The sequence below is a fragment of the Bos mutus genome, chromosome 12 (assembly GCF_027580195.1).
Source record: "Bos mutus isolate GX-2022 chromosome 12, NWIPB_WYAK_1.1, whole genome shotgun sequence".
Lineage (NCBI taxonomy): Eukaryota > Metazoa > Chordata > Mammalia > Artiodactyla > Bovidae > Bos > Bos mutus.
The window spans coordinates 45,701,825-45,717,823 of record NC_091628.1 but is presented as its reverse complement, the minus strand read 5'-3'; positions in this window follow the sequence as shown (position 1 = coordinate 45,717,823).

The window sequence follows — 15,999 nt, the reverse complement described above, 5'->3', positions numbered from 1 at the left end:
TCCCATGGACAGAGGAACCTGGTGGACTACAGCCCATGGGGTCACAAGAGTCAGACACAAGTTAGCGACTAAACCACCACCATTGCTCCTATTAGAGCAAGGGATAGAGAGATTTGAAAGTAAACAGTGAAGTTAAAAAAGCTTGAAAGATGTTTTAAAAGATATTTGCCACTGAGATACAAATCTGGTCGTGTGTATTAGGAGTTACTTTATAAAAAGTCCTGAGGTAGAAACACAATCTGAGAAGAAATTATTTTTTATAGATATAATTCATGGAAATACATAATTTTTTCTTAGACCTGAATGGTAACTTCTTACTGGAAATTTCCAACAAGGTACAGAACGGTATCATTCTTCCTTTTTGTAGGTAAAATGATAGAGAGAGATGGACTAGAAAGGTAGATTGGTGTTTGAAAGTGACACACTTCTCAATTGCTATTATTTTAAGATAATATTTATGTCCCCTCTCATTTGATTAGGATATAAAATTATGAATGCCAAAGTTATGAATTGGATTCCTATGTAATTTTTATTTATTTACTTTTCTGCTTAGTCATTGATTATTATTCAAAGCATTTTTTTAATTCTTAGAATAATTCTCTGATACAGGTATTACAATTATTTTTTCCAATTTATAGAAGGAAAATACTCAGATTAGTAACATTTTAAAATTTGAATTATGTTTTAAAATTACTCAATGAAAGAGCTCTAGAATATGAAACTATGCTGTTCAGTATGAACCTATGTCAGAGAAGGTGATGGCAACCCACTCCAATATTCTTGCCTGGCAGATCCCATGGACGGAGAAGCCTGATAGGCTGCAGTCCATGGGGTTGCTAAGAGTCGGACATGACTGAACAACTTCATTTTCACTTCTCACTTTCAAGCATTGGAGAAGGAAATAGCAACCCACTCCAGTGTTCTTGCCTGGAGAATCCCAGGGATGGGGGAGCCTGGTGGGCTGCCATCTATGGGATCGCACAGAGTCGGGCATGTCTGAAACGACTTAGCAGCAGCAGCATAAACCTATGTTGTCCAGTGTGATATCCAACCTCTTGACTAGAACTATACAGCTACTACTACCAAAAACAAATCTAAAAAACAAGAAAATTTTAATAGTGCTATAAAAGTTAGAACTAGGGTAAATTAAACTATAAAGTATTAAAAATTAACAAAACATGTTGGTGGCTGTATTTTCCAGCAATTCAACTGACAATATAAGAGCTGAAAAACATTGGTTTAAAAAAGAGAGTGGCTTAAAGACAGCAATTTTTATTTATTTTTCTCTGGTACAATAAGTGTAAGTGTAGACAGTCCAGCACTAATAAGAAGGCTCTCCTGGCTGACCTCATAAATGTTCTGAATGCCTTCAGTCTTTTGTCTCTCTATCATGCCTGAAGCCTGGATTTTATATTCAATCTGTGGTTACAATATGGAAGCTCAAACAATTACATCCATATTCCAAGTAAGAAGGATTAAAACCAAAAAGGAAATAGATGGACTAAAGCTACCTGTCAGTTAAGCCATATATCTTTAAAAGGAGTTATCTAGGAAGTCCCTATTAAAACCTTAACCAATATCACACAAATAAGAAGTTGGTCACATGGCCTCCTCTGTCTATAATGATAGGAGTCAAATGAAATTTTTTAGGGGGGCATGTTTCTTATTCACTAGTACCAAAAAAGTGTGTTGGTGAAGAAGACTGAATGCCTGTCTTGTAAATAATCAACAGAGTCTTTCTAACTTCAAAAATTATTTGTAAATATGTATACATATTTAAAAACTATATGTAAATATGTGTGTGTGTGTGTATATATATATATATATATATATAAAAACTGTGTATTTGTATGTTTCAAGTCATTTTTTTCCTCCTTAGGTAAGACCCAACAAATCGTGTATTTCCTTGTATTTTAAATATAGTGTAAAGAATGAATTATAAGGAAATCTAAATTCTTATAAAAGAAAAATTCTGTAAAAGCTATCCTACATCCAGAAAAAGGCAACTTTCCTCAGGATTCACCAATTCTTGATTTCTCCAGCAGGATCCTGTTCTGAAACTGTCTGGGAAATCAGGAGGACATAGCTGAGTGATGGCCAATTCAATGTGGGATCACAGAGAAAAAGACACATTAGCTTTTTAATTTTATTATTATTTTTATCGTATTTTAAAAACTCACTCAGGGAGCACTAAATTTGAATATAATAAATACACTCAATTTATAGTAGTCAACACATACACATTCTGTCTTCGACTTAATAAATTGTCACTGTAATTATTTTGATGCACACAATGTTAACCACCTCATGCCTCTTCTGGTTCTTTTGTTTGGGAAGAAGTTAACTTTGGATAGCTTAAGTAAACAGAATAACTTATGAGAAAATTATGAGCCTAAATGAAGGCAAAGATGAGTGGAAAAGTTTGAGAAGTACTGAAATCAGGACAAGTTCACAGAACTGAGGGACAAGACTTTAAGATGATATCAGCCCCCAAATCTCCAGTTTTTGTTATTATTATTGGAAGATAGTTGAATTGTGTGTGTGTGTGTGTGTGTGTGGGCACGTGTGCGTGCACCCTGGGTCACTCAGTCATGTCTGATTATTTTGCGACTTCCTATACTATAGCCCCCCCATGCTTTTCTGTCCATGGCATTTCCCAGGCAAGAATACTGGAATGAGTTGCTATTTCCTTGTCCAGGGGATCTTCCTGACCCAGAGATTGAACCCACATCTCCTGTGTCTCCTGTAGTGGCAGGCAGATTATTTACAACTGATCCACCTAGGAAGACCCTATAGTTGACATACAATGTATTAGTTTTATGTGTTCAGCAAGTGGTTCATAAGTTTGGGTAACCGGGAGTTGGTGATGGACAGGGAGGCCTGGCATCCTGCGATTCATGGGGTTGCAAGAGTCGGACACGCCTGAGTGACTGAACTGAACTGAAGGTGGTTCAACTACACATATATATCTCTCTATATATCTATATATGTATATGTGTATATATTAGTTTCCCTGGGGGCTCAGTGGTAAAAAATATCTGCCTACTAATGCAGGAGACACAGATTCGACCCTTGGGTCAGACAAATCCCCTGGGGAAAGAAATGGCAACCTACTCTGTTACCCTTGCCTGGGAAATCCCATGAACGGAGGAGCTTGGCAGGTTACAGAAGATGGGTTCGCAAAAGAGTCAGACATGAATTGGTGACTAAACAACAACAACTATATATATATATATATATATATACATTCTGTATATATATATATATATAGTATATATATATATAAAACATTCTGTGTGTGTATATATATATATGTATATACATATGTATGTGTATATATATGTATGTATATACATATGTATGTGTATATATATATACATTCTGGTTTTTTTTACATTCTCTTCCATTATAGGCTGTTAAAAAATATTGAGTATAAGTCCCTGTGCTATACAGTAGTTTCTTATTGGTTATCTATTTTATATATAGTAGTGTGCATATTTTAACTCCAAACTCCTAATTTATCCTCCAAATTTGGCAACCATAAGTTTGTTTATGTCTGTGAGTCTCTTTCTGTTTTGTAAGTTCATTTGTACCTTTTTTTTTTTTTTAAAGATTCAACATTCAAGTGCTATTATATGATGTTTGTCTCTCTCTGGCTTACTTCACTTCATATGATAATCTCTAGAAAATTTCAGTTCCAGGAAGACAGAAGCCAATTAGCTTATTGAACATCACTCCTTGGTATGGATAATCACTTGGACTGGCAAAAAGACCAGACCATGACCCATGGAAGACAGATGGTTTTCCAATACAAATTCACTCGCTTTTATCCAAAGTGGCAAAAACGACTCATGTTGAGTGTAGCTTCTTAAGATTTTGTCTTTCTCTTAAGTAGCATAGTGAGTTTTCAGTGACTCAAAAGTGTGAATATTGGGAATTTTTGGAAACACAAAATAATAATTAGGTCCATTATAAAAGAATAGGTTGTCCTTACAACTTCCTTTAATGTTTAAATGCCAGGTGCTGTGGAAACTTTTTATTTGTTTTATTATATCAAGACGAAGGTCACATTTTAATGACCACTGATGTCACCCTGTTTTTCTCTTCACTGCTTGTATATTTTCATGCACTTTGGCCAAAAATGAAAAGCACTTCCCTTCTATTTCCTACAGGATCCCATACAACACAACAGTGGCAAAGGACTCAAGCGACTTTTTCCTACTGCGAATCTGGCAACCGAAACTGTTTCATCTCAAGCAATTGCAATCAAAATTGCTTTTTGATCCACAGATACATTTGTTTTCCTATTTTATTCTTGCTATTGCTTTTGTTTCTCCTCAAACACACAAATATAATATAGGTTTTTAAATTCACCTCTGAAAAGAAAGCACATATGCCTATTGTATAAACTGGGTGAACATTTACATTTACAAGTTAGCATTTTTATTTGTAGGAATGATAGGCAGAAACCAACATTAAACTTTTCATTTCTTCATGTTTGTCTTATTTTATTTCTGTACACCTAAACTGATGCATTCAAGTGCATTTCTGATTTTTTTCAACCATTTCAGACAAGTATTTCATAGATGAAGTTCTGATAACTTCAATCATCCACTATTACAAATTTTAATTTTATGAAAATCACAAGGAAAATCTGAAAGTTAACTTTCAGTGATTTAACTCTGTTGATAGAAAGCTCTAGTGGTTGACCTTGGACCTGGAACATGTTTAAAAAAATGACTATTAAGAAATTAAATTAAGGAGATGTATGAAATGTATTCATGTGTAAAGACACAGATGACCAGGGCCTGAAATATATTTATCAACATATTTGATTATTTATATCTTTGCTATCATCTTATATCTTTTTTTGTCAGAAAGTTAATTCCACTAATTTGAGTGCTGTAGGTCCTTTTAGGATGACAATCAAGAGCTCCTCTGGATATATATATCCCAATCACTTATAATCCAAATTATAAAGTTACCAGATAAATGAGATGGCTTGAAATATCTGCTAAATATTTTTGCTAAAATCCTTTCTGGATTGTCTTTCCCAAAAAACTTTTAATTAATTATCAATATAATATCTTTTTTGGATATCGAAAATACAAACAGTAATTATTTCATGGTCTACAGATAGATGATTAGGCAAAACAAGATTAAACCTAAACAAACATGGTTAGCTGGCTCACAGTTTGAGTGAGGTCATGAGCCCAAACCATTTTCTTAGACATTATTATCAATAGTACTTTAAAAATGAAGACAAAATTTTTCACAAAATGTCACAATTTATATGCACGGCAACACAATAATACTGAATATAGATGCCATACTTCCTTTTTAGTGGTAGAAAGCAAGATTTGCTCATAAAATCATTTATTGAACTCATGGGTTTTGAGAAGCTGCAAAGAAGTGCTAGTGTGCAGACTATGGCCCAAGGGATTTGAGTAGAAACTACTCTAAGCAGAGGGCAGTGATGGGGTAATGACATAAATATTTGCAAGTGGTAATGTAAATGATATGTCCTATTCAGGCTAGTTGCTAACTACATTATTGTTACACATTTAGTCTGGAGGAACAAGTTGTGGAGAAGTAAAATCATACCTACTCTCTGAGCTGGACTTGCTTCTGAAGAACTACTCTTGTCCTTTATCCTCTTACCCAATTTGCCTAAGATTCAGTATTAACTGTTGACTGTTTCTATAATATGCCATTGAAAGCTGTGTGTGTGTGTGTGTGTGTGTGTGTGTATGTGTTTGGGGTGTGCTTGTGAGTGTTTACATTTAAAGCCTGTGTAAAGACTCCCTAATCCAGAGTCAGCAGAACCACGTTTTACTTTTGTCAGAAGTGGTTCAGGACCTTGATGAGCATGTTGAAAACTGTGTAGATAGAGAAGCTCCCTGTGTAGATTAATTCAGTGCACAGCTGGGGCTGGGATGGCAAGCCCATTCTAGGGAATGAAGAATGGCCGATCAGGGGTGGAGCTGTCCGCCTCCCTCTCCACAATATACTAATCCTCAATTTGGCACTGCTTTAAAAGAAAAGAAATCTAAATTGAGGCCAGCTGATTTCTTACTGAATCAGCCAGCTGGATGTGGAGCCAATTTCCGCAGCTTCCACGCTGTGGTAGCCAGGAAATATTTTAATTGAAAGAACTCTATGTTGACAAATACCGAACACAGCCTATTTATAACTTTTAACCAATATTTATGGAATTCCCTGATTTAATAACATTTCCCTTTAAACCCAACTGAAAAACAGAAAAAAATGTTAGGGCAGAACCAGAGCTAAATGATGTGGAAGGATAATAAGTAAAATCAGAGAAGAGGCAAAGGAAAGAATAACTAGTAAATGTTGTACACAAATCAATAGGCATATGTAACTGAGGCCAATAATATACATAGATATGTAAATATGTATTCATATACACTCAGTAAAAATAGTGTCAAGTTGTAATTAAAATATAACTTATAAAACAATGTAAAATAAGTGATGCTATGATTTTTAACACATACAGTCATATGAGGTATGTCTTTATTATATATATATTAGGAAGGGGATTTTATTTTTCTATACAATCAAAAAAACTTGGCTTTCTCATTTCTTTTTGAAGAGGAACCAAATAATAATTGAACTTGAACTTAAATAATTTCAAAACACAAACAAAATACAATATAAAATTTCTCTATTAACAGTGATTGGAAAGTGCCAACCTTGATTATAAGGATGATATCATATTATAATTTAAAAAATGTTTCCTCCATTATTAAAAATTGTATAGGAGTTTATTTGCCCTGTTCCATGGTTAAAGCTACTTAGTTCTGGCAGTTGTTTTTTCATCAATATTTCTTAATGTTAAAAGCAATTCTTTGCTTTTAGCTGCTACTTCATCTTTATGTAAATCTATTTTATTTTTAAAAACTTCTTATAATTCTCAAAGTGATGCACACGATAATCTTCTTTTTTCTTATAATTGGAAATACTATCATATACTTTTGCTCAGTCAAAGAGGAGTGAGCATTTGGACAATAAATATGGTTTGGAACAGTGTTCTTTCCATATTGAAATGGCAGCAAACCCCGAAGTTGATGATTTCTGTTGTTCCGGATACCTGTAAATCAAAATCAACACAGTGATATGGAATGTTGGGAAGATGGTATTACTAATTCACCTGGTTGGGAAAGCTACTGTTATTATTATTATTTTTCCATTACTGTTACTGATGGAGTATTATCAAGTGTGGCTGTGCTGGTAGCTGTGGTATGTTGTAAGGCAGCTCTCCCTAGTGGACACTTTGCTATAACCGTGCTCAGTCTATGCCTCAAGAGTGAAGAACATCCCCATGAAATTTCTGAGTATAGATCTATCTATCTACGTATCTATAAAGATAGATTTCAAACATGTTAGGTATAGTGTATATACATTTAAGAATATTATCTCAAATGATAAATTAATTTGAGGATGGAGATATTAAAATCCAATGTCATTAATCTCTCAAAGTAGGCAAAATATTTTGAGCACTGTCACCCTTCAAAATAGTTATTGTTTATGAAAGTAAATAGTAAGTGGTGATAAGAGAAATATTTGAGTTCATTCATGGGCGAGATAAGAGAAATATTTGAGTTCATAGAATCTGGAATAAAAGCATTCACAAATAAAACCCAAGTGTAAATTTTTTAAAAAAGAACTTGGCAGAAAACTATTCAGAATTATTTTATCATAGAGGAATATGCCTGCCATAGAATTTCATAAGTAATCATAGTGGGGAGATAGATGCACCTCATTACTCACTTTCCATTTTTATGAAAGGTTCATCCACATGTGCAATGATGCATTTAAAGGTTTACACCCTCTCTGGAAAAAAAAAAAAGGCATTTTGCATTTAAATTGCCCTTCCTATTCCTAAAGCAGCTCTAAGGAGAAAAGTATGAACCTTAAAATAATATGTAATAAAAATAGTTAGTACAATGCTGAACATAGTTTGAAACAGTATAATATATTTTGATTTCACATAATTCATTTTGTTATGCTGTTTACTTTTCATTCTATGAGGTCATGAGGTAATAATTATAAGGGAAACAATCTCTTCTATAGAACTCAAGGCAAAGTGATGGTTACTGGTGTGGTCTGTGGGTTCCAGTCTGCTAGTGAAAGTGTGAAAGTGTTAGTTACTCAGATGGATCCAACTCCTTGCAACCTCATGGACTATAGCCCACCGGTCTCCTCTGTCCATGGGATTCTCCAGACAAGAATACTGGAGTGGGTAGCCATTCTCTTCTCCAGGATCTTCCCAACCTAGAGATAGAACCTGGGTCTCCCACATTGCGGGCAGATTCTTTACCATCTGAGCCACCAGGGAAGCCCACAGTCTTCTAGAGAGAAACCTAGTTACACACAGAGTCTATGCTCACTGCTTCATTCTCACCTATTCTCATTTAGAAGATAAGGAGAAATTAAAAAAACATAAAAAATATCACTCTATGTGTTATCCTTGATAATTCCATTCCTGGAATACCTTAATCATTTTTTCTGAGGAGGCATAGTTACAGAAGTTATAGGCTTTGTTCCCATCTCGTCATCAAGGGAAGTAGTAGAGTTAATATTATTTTGGGGGAGTAGCAGTCTACATGAGCTCCAAGGATGATCAAATAATACTTGAATAGTAGTCCATATGTGCTTCTTGCCGAGGTGACAGTCTAAATATATGACTATATTAATACTACCTAGGGAAAGAAAATATTCCATTTCCAAATCTGCCTCTGCATTTATGTAGATTTTTTTTTTAGATCTCTGCTTCAATTAAAGAACAGATTAGAAGAATAGAGGTCACCATTAAAGTTGTAGCCTCTCATTCAAAGTAATACAGGAGCCTCAAATTAGCTAATCATTAAAAAACACCAGGAGACATAAAATTGATACTGTAATAAATGCTCATTTCTGTACTTAAAGTCCTGGGCTAGCTAATTTTTTTTTTTTTATTCTTCCAATTTTATTTTATTTTTAAACTTTACATAATTGTATTAGTTTTGCCAAATATCAAAATGAATCCGCCACAGGTATACATGTGTTCCCCATCCCGAACCCTCCTCCCTCCTCCCTCCCCATACCATCCCTCTGGGCCGTCCCAGTGCACCAGCCCCAAGCATCCAGCATCATGCATCGAACCTGGACTGGCAACTCGTTTCCTACATGATATTTTACATGTTTCATTGCCATTCTCCCAAATCTTCCCACCCTCTCCCTCTCCCACAGAGTCCATAAGACTGTTCTATACATCAGTGTCTCTTTTGCTGTCTCGTACACCGGGTTATTACTAAGAGAGAAAATGAAGAGTCCAAGAGTAGTGCACAGATAGGTTGGGAGGGGAGAGAGAAAGTTTTGAAAGAGGGATATGCTGAACTCAGTTGTGGCTGTGGCTTAGATAAAATTGAAACCCTCCACAGATTTCTGAGGTTGTAATTCTGATATGCAAAAACCAAAAGAAAAACAGCAGATTCACATTATCAACTTAGAAGGACTAAGTGACTGGTGAGCTAACATTCTCTGGAAAGGTTTGTTTTCTTCCTATATCTACATGGGTAATAAGAGCAAACTTTGCATAACAGCTGAGGGAAAACAGCACATGTTACAGACAGGAGCTGGAAAAGACAGATACACTAGACAGACACAGTAGATAAATAGTTGTCACCATCCTTGTAAAGAAGACTTACATCTCCATTGTGTTTATATATTGAACTTTTAGAGATCAAATCAACATTAAAAAGGAAAAAAAGGAAAATATGAGATGAGCTTGGACGCCTCACTTGCGCTTATTTAGAATGATGTTTCAGTTCAGTTCAGTCACTCAGTCATGTCTGACTCTTTGCAATCCCGTGAATCACAGCACGCCAGGCCTCCCTGTCCATCACCAACTCCCAGAGTTCACTCAGACTCATGTCCATCGAGTCAGTGATGCCATCCAGCCATCTCATCCTCTGTTGTCCCCTTCTCCTCCTGCCCCCAATCCCTCCCAGCATCAGGATCTTTTCCAGTGAGTCAACTCTTCGCATGAGGTGGCCAAAGTACTGGAGTTTCAGCTTTAGCATCAGTCCTTCCAATGAACACCCAGGACTGATCTCCTTCAGAATGGACTGGTTAGATCTCCTTACTGTTCAAGGGACTCACAAGAGTCTTCTCCAACACCACAGTTCAAAAGAATCAGTTCTTCCACACTCAGCTTTCTTCACAGTCCAATTCTCACATCCATACATGACCACTGGAAAAAACATAGCCTTGACTAGATGGACCTTTGTTGGCAAAGTAATGTCTCTGCTTTTGAATATGCTATCTAGGTTGGTCATAACTTTCCTTCCAAGGAGTAAGCTTCTTTTAATTTCATGGCTGCAATCACCATCTTCAGTGATTTTGGGTCCCCCCAAAATTAAGTCTGACACTGTTTCCACTGTTTCCCCATCTATTTCCCATGAAGTGATGGGGCCAGATGCCATGATCTTCGTTTTTTGAATGTTGAGCTTTAAGCCAATTTTTTCACTCTCCTCTTTCACTTTCATCAAGAGGCTTTTTAGTTCCTCCTCACTTTCTGCCATAAGGGTGGTGTCATCTGCATATCTGAGGTTATTGATATTTCTCCCGGCAATTTTGATTCCAGCTTGTGATTCTTGCAGCCTAGCGTTTCTCATGATGTACTCTGCATATATGTTAAATAAGCAGGATGACAATGTACAGCCTTGACGTACTCCTTTTCCTATTTGGAACCAGTCTGTTGTTCCATGTCCAGTTCTAACTGTTGCTTCCTGACCTGCATATAGGTTTCTCAGGAGGCAGGTCAGGTGGTCCGGTATTCCCATCTCTTTCAGAATTTTCCACAGTTTATTGTGATCCACATAGTCAAAGGCTTTGGCATAGTCATAAAGCAGAAATAGATGTTTTTCTGGAGCTCTCTTGCTCTTTCAATGATCCAGCAGATGTTGGCAATTTGATCTCTGGTTCCTCTGCCTTTTCTAAAACCAGCTTGAACATCGGGAAGTTCACGGTTCACGTATTGCTGAAGCCTGGCTTAGAGAATGTTGAGCATCACTTTACTAGCGTGTGAGAAGAGTGCAATTCTCAGTAGTTTGAGCATTCTTTGGCATTGCCTTTCTTTGGGATTGGAATGAAAACTGACCTTTTCCAGTCCTGTGGCCACTGCTGAGTTTTCCAAATTTGCTGGCATATTGAGTGCAGCACTTTCACAGCATCATCTTTCAGGATTTGAAATAGTTCAACTGGAATTCCATCACCTCCGCTAGCTTTGTTCATAGTAATGCTTTCTAAGGCCCACTTGACTTCACATTCCAGGATGTCTGGCTCTAGGTGAGTGATCACACCATCGTGATTAACTTGGTCCCATTATATTTAATTTCTTTTATCAATGCATTTTTCCTGATTGAATTTTTAATTGTTTTAAATATAAGAAGCAAAGCAACAACTGAACTTCATTGTATATTCATTATATGTGCAAATTTGTTGTCTTTATTGGTATTGTCATAAAATTTAGGATTATCGAACAGTTTCTAGATACTACGTTTTCTAGCTAAATTCATACATTTGTCCCACTGTCTATAAAGTTATATGATTTTAAATGTAAGAATATAACCTATATTCAAATTGGCTACCTCTCTGACTATGGCTATACTCATCACATTTCATATATGTTTTATAACTTGTTGTCTCAATGTCATTTAAGTTCATCATTTCATTAAATTATGTGTTACAACTACTTCCTTTCCAAGTGCTAGATTTAGTAGCAATTTCTGCATATCCAGGTTAGTGTGATTCAGAGAAATTATACCATTTTTCTGTTTTCAGAAATTTATATTTTATTATATTTATGTAATACTATTTACATCAGTAGGCACATGATAATTTTCAGTAATACTGACATTATGTGGGTCCAGTTATCTGTTCTAAATATGGCAGGTGTAGAACTAAAGCTTCATTCACCCACAAAGGAATAACTCTTGTTCTCATAAACTGTCTTCACCATAAACTATGTTGTTACTTTTGACTCCCATGAAAAATCCCTTGGTGTTTCCTGAATCAATTGTATCCTTTTTCAAACAATGGGAAGTAAAGTGTTATTATATAAGGCAGTGTATCCAAATGATGGCAAATGCTTATAAGTATTACTAAATATGGGAACTTCCTAATGATTAATAAAAAATACATCTTACCAATTTTGTAAGTAAGCATTATTTTTAGATATGAATATAAGTTTTCATCTGACAGTATTCTATGATAATATAGTGCTTCTATTTCACATATTTGTTAAAAATGTTGAAATCTTTCAGTACTACTGCAAGAAAATTGAGAGAAAATCTAAATTGCTCTCTGAGGAATTAATAATTCTATAGAATTATTGAATGAATAATTTTGTTTTGGCTATTAGTGACACTGGCGCTTTAAAGGCCAATAACACATAATCAGCCATTCCTTGACCATTCAAACAGAAATCTAAGGATGTTTTCAGTTGAATAGTTGCATCGCAATGTGAAATGGGGTGTATCAACAGAAATAACCCTTTTCATTTGATCTAATCCCAGGAAATAAAAGCTTTAGCTAATAATAACCCACCCTTACATTAGAAATGTAATTTTAGTAATGGAAAAATCTGAAATAGTTGACCACATACCATTCATTGTGGAAGTTCAAGAATAGACTTGAAGTGTCAGACTAGTAGATATGAAGATTTATATGCAGGTACTCTTCCTGTGAAAAGAAAACAATGGAAAGCTTCCAATACACCTCCTTTAAAATTTTAGCATTGGTGTTAGAGTTAGAAATATCAAGCATGCAAAATCAAACTTGATTTCTTCTATTTAATATCTTTAAACACTTTATTTGAAATTTATATTCAAAACTAGGCAAACCAAACTGTATTAAAACAAACTTCAGTATAAGAACATAACTACTATGTAACCTGAGAAAACAAATTTGCTGAGAAAGCAAAAGTATCTTCCATCTCATTCACAAAAGGCTTATAGGTTAGTCCACTGAATAGTAAAAATATTTTTTTAAGATTTATATATAAGTATCATCTTAATAATTTATATGATTATATACATTTTAGCAATTGATGTATGTCACTGGAAAATATATGTCTATATATGTGGTCCATATTAAATAACTTTATATACAGTTGGAAACTAGATGAGTATAGTGTTAACCTGTAGTTATATATATATATAAAGTTGTTTAATATGGACCATATATATACTATATATATATATATAACCACAGGTTAATATACTCATCTAGTTTCCAAAAAGCAGACAGTCAATACAAGTATGAAGAGTAACAGAAGTGTTTTATCAAGGATTTTCACTTTAAAATGAATGTCATAGTTTAAAATTTTATAACACTAATCCAAGTTAATATCATAAAGGTGAATAATTAAGAAACCATGTACAGTTTAGTAGCTTTTCCACAGTCTGTTTTTTTCTTTTTTTCAAAGAATTCCTTCTTGCCAAGGCATTGGCCTTTACATTAAAAATTTTGTTTTCTTCCAAAACATGCTTTTAGCATTTATGAAAATATCCTCAAATAATATGGTTTAGTTTTATCTGTTCTCAGAACTTGTAAAAGTGGGATCACATTGTAATTATCTTTTGTGTCTTGATTGTCCTTTTCAATATTTCATTTGTAAGAGTCATCAACGTTGTTGGTGTAGTTCTAGCTGATTCATTTACATTGCTATAAGAAATATACAGGGAAATATTGTGGAGCACAATTTACTTATCCATTCTACAACTGAAGGCCATGTAACTTGTTTCCAGTTTCAAAGACAATTAGAAACAATTCTTCTTTGGATATTCTTTTACCTATATCTCAGGATATGTAAGATGTATTTATTATGATTCTATATTTGGAAGCACAATGATTTGATCAATCATAGCATGCACATTTTTTCAATATTATGAAATATTTCACACAGAATTTAAAGTGTTTATTATAATTTGACTTCTCACTAGCAGTGAATTCCTAATGTTAACAAAAAATTTAACAAATGTATAACCTGTGTAGGTTGAACCTCTTCTGTGTATAAACTCTTATTATTACCCCAGGAAGTTCCCTCCTGCCTCTTTCCAACTAATATTTACCTATATCCCCATACAGGTATATATTGCTGTGATTTTTTTTGCCAAAAATTAGTTATATCTGCTCTAGAAATTCATATATGTGGAATTCTGTGGTATATATTGTTTTAATGTAAAGATTCTTTTTCCTTTACTTGGCATATCATTTGGAGATTCACCTAAACTGTTGTGTGTATTTGAATTTTTTTTATTACTAGGTGATATTCCATTGTGTGAATATACAAATATTTATATTTGATTATTCATTCTCTTCCCAATGGATATCAGGGCTCTTTTCAATTTTGAGGCATTTGAATATAGTTGTTATGAACATTCATTGTCACTATCTTTTTTTTTTTTTTTTTGCTCATTTGCTTTTGTATGTATAGCATTAAATTTTCTTAGAAACCTAGGAGTGGAATTTTGGGGCTATATGAGTATATATTTATTTTTTACAAAAGAACTACAGATCATTTTGCATAGTGCTAGTTCCTCTTTATTCTTATTAGCAATGTATGAAAATTTGCACTACTCCATATTCTTTTCAGAATTTGGTGTTGTCAATCTTAATTTTATCTATTTTTATTGGCATGTTGTGGTAACTCATAGTTTAAATTTGCAATTCTCTGATGACTAATTATTTGACTATTTCTTCATGCAATTTTTGGATATTGTACATTTTATTTTCTGAAGAGTCTATTCAAGTGTTTTATCCATTTTTTTGAAAATGATTTCAAAGTTAGCAATGAAAGGCTATATGTCTAAAATGGTAAATAATAAGACAGGCAAAATTATTCTATTCTGTTAGAAGTTATAAGAGAGGAGGTGAAATAAATCTAGCTCAAAGGTGACATCACAAGCATTAGTAATGTTCTTTTTTTGATATGGTTGCTTACTTTATGAGCATATAAAAGTTTTTGATAGTTCAAAAATTGTGCAATTATATTTTCACTTTCCGTAAGTAGAATATACACATGTATATCTATATTCTAAATTAGAAAAGTTGCATGTATTAGAAGAAACAAAAGAGAAATGCGGATTACAATTAGGAAGTTCTTGTAATAATCAAGAAATAAATGATTTCATGTAGACCCAAGATGATAGGAAATGTGATGAGAAGAAATGAATGACTTGTACTATTCTTTGAAAGTAAAATTTATAGGGCTTGATGGCAGAATTGGGAAAAAGAGTATTGTCTCAATTGTAATGCAGGTTTTGCATGACATGTTACATGACAGTTTTTGAGACTAATATGTAAACAACACACTTTTGGACTCAGTGTGAGAAAGTGAGGGTGGGATGATTTGAGAGAATAGCATTGAAGCATGTACATTTAGTGTTTAAAATAAATAACTAGTGCAAATTAAATGTATGAAGCAGGGCACCCAAAGCTGGTGCTATGGGACAACCCAGAAGGATAGGGTAAGGAGGGACATGGGAGGGGTTCAGGATGGAGGGAACACATGTATAACCATGGCTGATTCATGTTATGTATGGAAAAAACCATACATGAATCAAGGTAAATTGGAAGTGGTCAAACAGGAGATGGCAAGAGTGAACACTGACATTTTAGGAATCAGTGAACTAAAACAGATCGGAATGGGCAAATTTAATTCAGATGATTATTAATCTACTATTGTGGGCAAGAATGCCTAAGGAGAAATGGAGTAGCTCTCTTTATCAACAAAGAGTCCAAAATGCAGTAATTGGGTGCAGTGTCAAAATGATAGAATGATCTCTGTTTCCAAGGCAAACCATTCAATTTCATGGTAATCCAAATCTATGCCCCAACCACTAATGCCAAAATAGCTAAAATTGAACAGTTCTATGAAAACCTACAAAATCTTTTAGATCTAACACCAAAAAAAAAAAAAAAAAAGTCTTT